The sequence below is a fragment of the Lemur catta genome, unplaced genomic scaffold (assembly GCF_020740605.2).
Source record: "Lemur catta isolate mLemCat1 unplaced genomic scaffold, mLemCat1.pri scaffold_63_ctg1, whole genome shotgun sequence".
Taxonomy (NCBI): Eukaryota; Metazoa; Chordata; class Mammalia; order Primates; family Lemuridae; genus Lemur; species Lemur catta.
In genome coordinates this window covers 123,512-132,730 of record NW_025423863.1, presented here as the reverse complement: position 1 = coordinate 132,730, position 9,219 = coordinate 123,512, and the positions used below count along the sequence as shown (strand labels likewise).

Below are 9,219 nucleotides of genomic sequence, written 5' to 3'. Positions count from 1 at the left end.
CCTCAGAGCTGGGCCCTCTTTTGGCCACATCTATAAGTCCAAGCAGCCTGAATTCTTCTGGATGGAGGAGTGATGTTTTTCACATTGATGCTTCTGACATCAAGTTTTTCCTGAAAATGCCAAGAATGATCTCACTCGCTAGGAGATTCCCACCCCTCATGTAGCCCATTTATTTATTCATATGTTTATTTAATGGTAAAATTTTGTTCATTTTTGTTTTATTTTGATAGAATAGGGTACAACTTGAATTCTGTCACATGTATATGTGATATAGTGAAGTCTGGGCTTTTGTACCCATCACCTGAATAGTGTGTATTGTACCCCATAAATAATTTTCATCCCTCACCCCCTCCCGCCTCCCTCCTTTTAAGTCTCCATTATACCGTTCTGTGTGCCCTGGTGTAGCCATAGTTTACACTTATAAGAACATACAGCATTTATTTTTCTGTTTCTGATTTTTAAGGTTATAAATGAGCTTAATAACTCTGTAGGATACAAGATCAAACTACAAAAATCAATTGTTTCTATATACTAGCAATAAACAAAATGAAATAAAAATTTCTTTCAAAATAGTATGAAGAAGAATAAAATAGGAATAAATTTAGCAAAAAATTTGTAAACCTGTACACTGAAAATTATAAAACATCACGGAGAGAAATTTAGAAGATAGGAATAAATGGAAAGACATTTTGTATTCATTGATTAGAGATTCAGTATTGTCAAGATCACAATTCTACCCAAATTAAACTCTAAATTCAAAGCAAGTCCTATAAATATCCCAGTAGACATTTTTATTGGAATAGACAAGTTGATTTGAAAATTTATATGGAAATGAAAAGGACTTAAAATAATGAAGACACATTTTTTACATAAAAGAATGAAGTTGAAGGACTTATGTACCTGTTTTCAAAACTTACTATAAATCTCCAGTAATCAAGACATCATGGTGTTGACACAAGGTCAGGTATATAGATCAATGAAAATTATTTGAGAGTCCTTAAAAAATGTTCAAATTTATGGTCAGATGATTTTTGACAAAGTTATACAGTCTTTTAACAAATAGTGCTGAAACAATTGAATACCCATAAGCCAAAAAAAGCATTATTACTTCACACAGCACATAAAAACTAACTGAAAGTGGATCATAAATCCAAATGTAAGAGCCAGCACTTTAAAATTGCAATAAGAAATAGGGAAAAAATGCATTACCTTGTGTTGTGGAAAATGTTCATACAGACAACATTAAAAGCATAGTCCATAAAAGAAAACATTAAAATGGATTTTATAGAAATTACAAAGTTTTTCACTTCTAAAGACACCATTAAGAAAACTAAAACACAAGCCACACACTGGAAGATGAAATCACAAATAATATATCTGATGATAGACTTGAATCCAGAATATATAAAGAACATGTAAACCTCAACAATAAGAATAAAACTAAAAAATGTTCAAAAGACTTGCACAGACATTTCACCAAAGAAGATATAAGAATGGCTAATGGGCCTGTGAATGATGAGCACATTGTGATAATACTCAACATTATTGACCATTAGAGAAGTTCAGATTAAAACCATAATGATATACTATTACATACCCACTAAAATGACTGCAGTAACCCAGAAAATAACAAGTGTTGATGAGCATGCAGAGAAACTGGAATCCCCACATGTTGTAGGTGGGAGTGTAAAAAGGTACAGCTACCTTGGAAATCAGTTTGGCAATTTCTTAGACTTACCACACAACCTGGTAAGTCTACTTCTGGGAATCTCTTTAAAAGAAATGAAAACACATTCATACAGAGACACATACGTGGATGTTTCTAGCAGTGTTGTTCATAATGGCTCAAACTGGAAGCAATCCAAATATGCATCAATTGGCAGATGATTAAAGAAATGTGGTATATACATACTATGGAATACTATTCAGTAATTAAAAGCACACTACTAAGTACTAAAATATGGATGAAACTTAAACATGCTGAGTGAAAGGAGCCAGACCAAAAACGTCTGCATATTGTGTGATTCCATTTACATACAATGTCTAGGAAAGTAAGTTTATAGAGACAAAGCAGGTCAGCATTTGTCTAAGGTGGGGAGTGGGAGACGGGATTAACTGCAAATGATTGTGAAGGAACTTTTTGCATGTGATGAAAATGTTCTAAAACTGGATTGTGGTGATGTTTGCATAAGTACAAATTTATCAAAACAATTTGAGTTTACATTTCCAGTGGGCAAATTTTAGGGTATGCTAATCATACATCAATTAAGCTATAAACATAAAAAGGAAGAAGAAAAAAGTTATTAAGTGGTGTTTCTTTTGGTAGACGCTTAAAAGCTTATTTACATAGTAAGCTTCTGTTACGATAGTTAGGAGCTAAGAAGTAATGGCTTTGGTTTCAACATCAAAAAAGTTTAGTGTATGGTATGATTTCATGTTAAAAAATCAGCTTACAATGGAAACATTTGTTAGGAACAATATTTTTGTTTGTTTAATAAGAGGGTAAAATTTCTTGTGACTTAAATTTTATAAATTTCCTATATTGGATTTATAAGTAAATTACCACTGATCTCATCACTGCTTAAAACACAAAATTATATGTACCAACTTATATTGAACTAAATGAAATAATAATGGATCCCATTCTAAACGTTTTAAATTCATAATATTTTTACAAGCTACAAATCATAAGGATTTAATGTATTAGATAAATTACAATTTCCCTATCCTTATCTACCTTTAAGATCTTAGATAAATCATTCAGTTAATTAATAAGTTTTGAAAGCCTGGAAAGTTTCTTAGTAAAAAACAGACACAAAACACTTATAAATAATGATAATATCTATTCTTGTTATTTTTGAATGGCAATGGCTTAAGGACAAAATATATATCCTCCAGTTGCCCTCAGAGGAGATATATATATATATATATATATATATATATATACATATATATATATATGCATGCACATACAGTATGTTCAAAATTATACAACACAAATAAATATGTATGTGTGTGTATATGTATGTGAATATGTGTATATTCATCTATTTCAATTGTTAATCAATTGTTAATATGTGTTGATAGAGAAAAAACAATAAAACAATTCATGTTTTTTTATTCTCTAGTTCTTTTTTTCTGTGTGGAAAAGGTTATTTTAATTAAAGATGATATTTAATATAAATATTATATAATTTCATTTATAATATATAAACTATGTTTTATGATATATAACATTTATATTTAATATGAAGACACTTAATTTAAATAATTATATAAGATACGATAATTAGAGACATGAAAATATGTATACAAGAAACTAGATATGATTTCCTTCTTATTTAAGAAATTAATAGTTTATCCACAGGACAAATTTAATATGATATATATGTATTATTTAATATACTGATTAGTTAATTATTTGTTAAAACCATAGGGAATTTTTATTATTACCAATTTTTATATTTATATATCTGTGTATGTCTAAACATATAAGTCCTTTCCTTTAAATTATTATATAAATACTTATAAAGCAGAAACAAAATGAGTGACATTTTTATTTAAAATGACTGGGCTATTTTATGCTTATGTGGAAGTTTCTTCTTGTAATTCTGTTAAATTTTGGTTATTGTTTTTTACACTCCTAAATCAGTTTTTAAAAAGAAGTCTTGTTTGCTTTTCATAATTTATTTTCAATACAATTGTTACAGTGTTTTTAAAATGTATGAAATTATTTCTGACATTAGTTATGATTTATATCATGTCTTCTGTAACTACTATTTTTTGTTTTAGCTTTCCAAAATTCAAAACAGTAATTTTGTTCTACAAAACAAAGGAAAATAGGAATAATTAGGTTTGTTAAAACTCTTTAGGTTTTAAATAATTCAAAACTGTTATGAGAGCCATTGTCCTTCAACCTTGGTATTTAAAAACAACAAAAAAGTAAGTTTTACTTCCCTCTGTGCAAAAATTAAAGTGCTCCAAACCTGGCAAATCCAAAAGAGAGTTGATATTAGGTTAATTATATATTAGTAAAACATATTAATAGAAGTATGTTTTAATAACTGTGTACTTTTCAAGTTAAAAGAAGCATGCTGCTATTTAAACATAAATACTGAAATATAAACTATCAGATTTTTCTCTAGGATTCTAGGCTCACAAATCCTTTTTCATGTTTTGTTCATGAAAACTCTGACCAAGTGCTGACTCAAGTATGTGGGAATCATTAGAGACCTACTGCTTATTTCAGTATTTTGTTAGATCTAGTGGCCAAGCCATATCCACCTTGTTTGGAATCTATAACAGCAATAGAAAAATGTATGAAAACTTCCATTGATTTAATTCCAGAGTTTCTACTACACTTACTGATTCCTATCCTACATAGACTATTTTATTGGCAGTCACCTGACATCCTGAGAAATATTACTGCTTTCCTCTTCAGAGGTCTCTGTCCATTGCTGCTTCACTCTGAATCCAGCCACCCTTCATTCATCACCTAAAGAAAGAACCCAGCAATTACTTGCCAGCATTTTGGGAACTATTCACAATAATTTAAACCTTATAGACAAAACAATCATAATTTTAATGTGGTTTTATGTGGTTGATAATTTAAAAAAACTAAAAATTATGAAGCTGAGTATGCTATAAGAAACTTAAATCAGGCCTTGAAATATAAGCTTCTCACAGAAATAAAATAATTCCAGATGGTTGCATTAATTGCCATCATCCAGATATATCAATTGCCAAAAGATAAAGAAAGAAATATTTTTTTATTATGGTAGGTATGATTTTAGGTTAGTTCACGGCTATGAAATGTTTTAGAAACAAAAAATGTCCTATTATAAGATGGTGCATTAAAAGCCCTAGTATTTCTATAGGCCATGCTCCCTAGACAAGCAGCTGATTAGCAAATCACAGAAATGGTAGAGGTCATTGATTTACATCCAGAAACCTGACTTTAGCTTGGTCAAAAGGAGACACTAAGAAGAGAGAAGCAACCTCTAATATTTGGAAACTCACCTAGCACTGTTAAGATTTGGTGTTGCTAGGAGTAGACCAGGTATTCATAGCAAGGTGATAATATTTTTCTGCTTAATGTAAATAATTCCGCAGAGCACTAGCTTCAGAAGAGGCCGCACAGTGATTGTGGTGGATCAAGAGAAAAAGAACAACTCTCTACAGTCAGGTTTGTATGAACTAAAATAAAATCTTAAGCCCCCCAGCTGTGATGGAATGGACGCCCTCTTGGCAAAGGGGACTGCAGAAATAACCTAAGGCTCAGATACTGGCTATGAAACGGTAGGTGCTCCTTTATCCTTTTGGAGACATCATACTTTATGACAGTGAGACACCAAATCATGAGCAGACCTAAGGCTATAGAAGGAAAATAGCCTAAAACAAACCTATATGCCTTCAATTTACATAAGAGACCTCTTGAGTTTCAGTAAACATCCAATGGCTTATCTCTCATTAACAGATTTCTTTTTATTTTTATTTTTTTATATTTTTTATACTTTAAGACAGAATCTCACTCTGTTGCTCAGGCTAGAGTGCCATGGCGTCAGCCTAGCTCACAGCAACCTCAAACTCCTGGGTTCAAGCAATCCTCCTGCCTTAGCTTCCCGAGTAGCTGGGACTACAGGCATGCACCACCATGCCCGGCTAATTTTTCTATATATATTTTTAGCTGTCCAGATAATTTCTTTCTATTTTTAGTAGAGATGGGGTCTCGCTCTTGCTCAGGCTGGTCTTGAACTCCTGAGCTCAAACAATCCACCCACCTTTGGCCTCCCAGAGTGCTAGGATTACAGGCGTGAGCCACCGAATCTGGGCAACAGATTTCTTAAGTTAAGAAATTCCAAGACTTAAGACAAAGCTTCATACTTTAACCAGTTACAAGTCAAAGAAACTGTAAGTGCACATATAACATATAAGAACACACTTTAAGATGTCCTGCCATTTCAGGGAAAACAATACATGCCCTCCACATACTGACTTAGGGAGTTATTTGTAGTTCCTACCTGCATGAACCTATACAACCAAACTGCACCGCAGTAGTGTGGGCACATATTCTCAGGACCTCCTGAGGCCATGTGCTCCAGGTGAGCCAGTCATGCATGTTCAGATCAGAATAAACCTCTTTAATTATTTTAAGGAGTTTGGGTTCTTTTCTTTTCACAAGATGGTGCTCACACCTGAGGTTCAAAGAAGACTCAGGATTCCTTGAAGGAGGAGCCCAAAATCAGCAACAGGTAGCAGCACAGCATCCAAAGCCACCCACCTCCAAGCTTTCCCTTGGGCTGAACTGGTAAGTCCTCCTGTGTCCCCAGACCTCACAATCTTGGTTGATGGTCCTGGTATATTCTGAGCCGTGGATACTTTTTCTAGGAAGCTGTTTTGATGGATCCTAATTTTGACTTGGAGGTGCACTCTGAAGGGTCTTCTCCATTCATTGCCTCTTCCTCACCAAATTTCTCTGAATTGGCCTTTCTGGGCCTTTGTGAAATGAAAGAGGAAACTGAACTGTCCCATTTGTAAACAAATAAGAGTCTCAGTTGCTCAGCTCCGAAGAGAAAGGGCATTTTCCTCCTCCCAGCCAAAGGGAAACCTGGGTGACTGCAGGTGCAAGTGGGAGTGCTTGGGGTGACTGCCCCCGGTCGGACATGTCCCTGCAGGGAATCCCCAACAAAATTAATTAAAAGAAGGATCAGCCTGGAAATGCACATAAGAGCTGATCACTTGGCATTTTGAGCCTTCTCAGAGGTGGTAGACCCCTGGAGAGAGAACCTGAGACACGGGTGAGAGGCAGCAACCAACTCAGTGGTGAAACCCTGTGCGGTCCTGCCCACAATCAGCACATGCTGATCCAGTACACTGACCCGTAGACCGCCGTTCGGTTGCTTCCTGTAAAGAAAAATGGGAAGCCAATCCTCTACAAGTGAGAAAAGGCAAGGAGAATGATCCTATCTGGGCACCCCGGTCGCATTCCGGCAACTCTACTCACAAGTGTGTGTGTAAATGGCAAGATTCAAAGGCGTGCCAGGTACGCTAGGACTGCAGCTGGTTAGGGCCAATTCTTGTGCACATGTTTTAACTGAAGGGCAAATTGCATCCATGAAAATTCAGAGCTCAAGTGCTCGACCTGCCTCTATGAATTTAAAATGTCCAGTTTTTCAAGCTCTCTGTCTCTGTTGTCTGTTCTGTCAACTCTCAACCTGCTAAGTTTTCCTGTTGCTCTTGAGGTGGACTCAAAGTTTATGCTATTTGTCATTCAAAGCTACTTGGAGATCTTACAGTGAGTTCAAGCTAAAACACAAAGATTGAGCACTCTTTTTCCTCTAAGGAAAAGAAAGAAAAAAAGGATAAAAGGGTCTTTTTAAAATCAGACTGCCACCAAACTCTTTTATCCAACACTTTGGTCCATAGGCTTAATTAGCTTAACTCTCACGGCCATGAAAATTCAAACGTATGAAAGAGACCAGTTTTGTCAGAGGTAATTCTGGTCCAGTGATGTTTTGTAAACCGGGGAGTTTCTATCAGAACCTCATGGCTAGAATTGTGAGGTTAAAGGTAATGGAACATTGTGTGTGTGTGTACGTGTGTGTATGTTTATATGTGTGCATGTGTTTAGATTTATTTGTGGATATCCATGTAGTATGTGTTGTGTTTACATGATGCCAGACTGGTTTATACATAAGGCAGCACTCCTAACTTACTTAAAAAGAAGCAAGATTACTCTGTATTTCCTATGAATTTAGTAAACTTTGGTAAATGAATTGGCTTATTTAAACAGGGTAAGTATGAATGGTGAAGTGAAAGTGAAAATTTTTTCAAATTGTGAGCATACATTTTTATGTATGCTCCTGGACAGTTTGATGTGTTTAAAGTGTCAGTTTTTAGCACAAAAATCTTACAACTCTAAACCCATCCTAAAGCAAAATGGTCTGTGTTTGTATCATTTCTGATAAGTTAGGGATATTTAATGTTAGTCTCACAATAACAGCAAAATCTCCTGCCTTATGAACAAAACTGCCCATGTGTTTAATGTTCTTAAGTATCTAAAAAGGGAGACAGGCTGAACTAAAATAAATGGTCAGAAAATTAACATAATGGAAACATGAAGCACATAGGAGCACAGAAAGACATACTTATGGTCAAAAGCTTATGAAGTTATTATGGTTTTGGCCATTGAATCCTAGATACGATGTATTTTCTTCCCCTGATTTCAATGTCTCTGCAAAGGTACACATAAAATGTGTTTCTAACTCCCTCTTTCTATCATTTGATATGAACGTTACCATTAGGGATTTGAAGCTGTGGTTACAAGGGCTTAAACTGGCAGCTTCAGTTTTCCCTTTGGTCTTATCCACTGTTCATTTGTCCAACTCTTACTAGCTAGGACGTTATGTGTCCACTGCACAGACACAGCACAGTTTCTGCTTAGGAGAACAAATCCCTAAGCTGTTAAATTTTATATAATACTTTATTTTAGGATAAACACAATGGTTATTACAATACAAAGAGAATCTCCAAACAGTATCCTTAAACCCACCAGTAACCTGTAATACCCCCCTTTGACATGTCATGCCTTTTGGGGCAAAACCAATGTATACCTTCTGTATACTGAATTATGGGCAAACCCTGCCCTTCTGAAAGGTATAAAGCCAAGATGTAACCCAATCAGAGTGAGAGCACTCGCTGAAAACCTCTTGCCTGTGATTTTCCGGTCCATGGTCACACGTACTCAGCTCAGGATAAACCTCTTTCATTTACTTTTCCGAGTTTGGGTTCCTGTCTGTTCACAAGATGATGTCAACCTGTGTGGCACCCAGAAAACTCACCAACCCCTGAGAGAGTAGCCAACCATGAGTGCCAGGTAAAGGCATGGCCCCCTCGGGTGCTCACCCTGCTTCAAGATTTCACTTGGTCTGAACAGGTTAGTTCTCTTGAGACTGCACGGCCCTCACGATCTTGGTTGATGGTCATGGATTTTTCTGATCTGTCAATACTTTTACTGGGAAGTAGTTTTGAGGGGTCCTAATTTTGACATGGTGATGAACTCAAAAAGGTCTTCTCCATTCATGGCCTCTTCCTCCCCAAATTTCTCTGAATTGGCTTTTCTGGGCCATTATAAAAGGAAAGAGGAAACTGAACTGTCCCGTTTGTAGACAAATGAGAGACTGAGTTGCTGAGCTCCAAAGAGAAAGGGCATTTTCCTCC

General features: G+C 35.3%; 1 long non-coding RNA gene across 1 annotated transcript; it reads left to right on the top strand.

Annotated features, from left to right (window-relative positions):
* Positions 1-5,121: 5,121 nt before the first annotated feature.
* Positions 5,122-8,803, top strand: LOC123629942. Its single transcript, XR_006732410.1, has 3 exons — positions 5,122-5,185; positions 6,182-6,307; positions 8,782-8,803. It is a non-coding gene; the product is annotated as an uncharacterized LOC123629942 (long non-coding RNA).
* Positions 8,804-9,219: the final 416 nt, after the last annotated feature.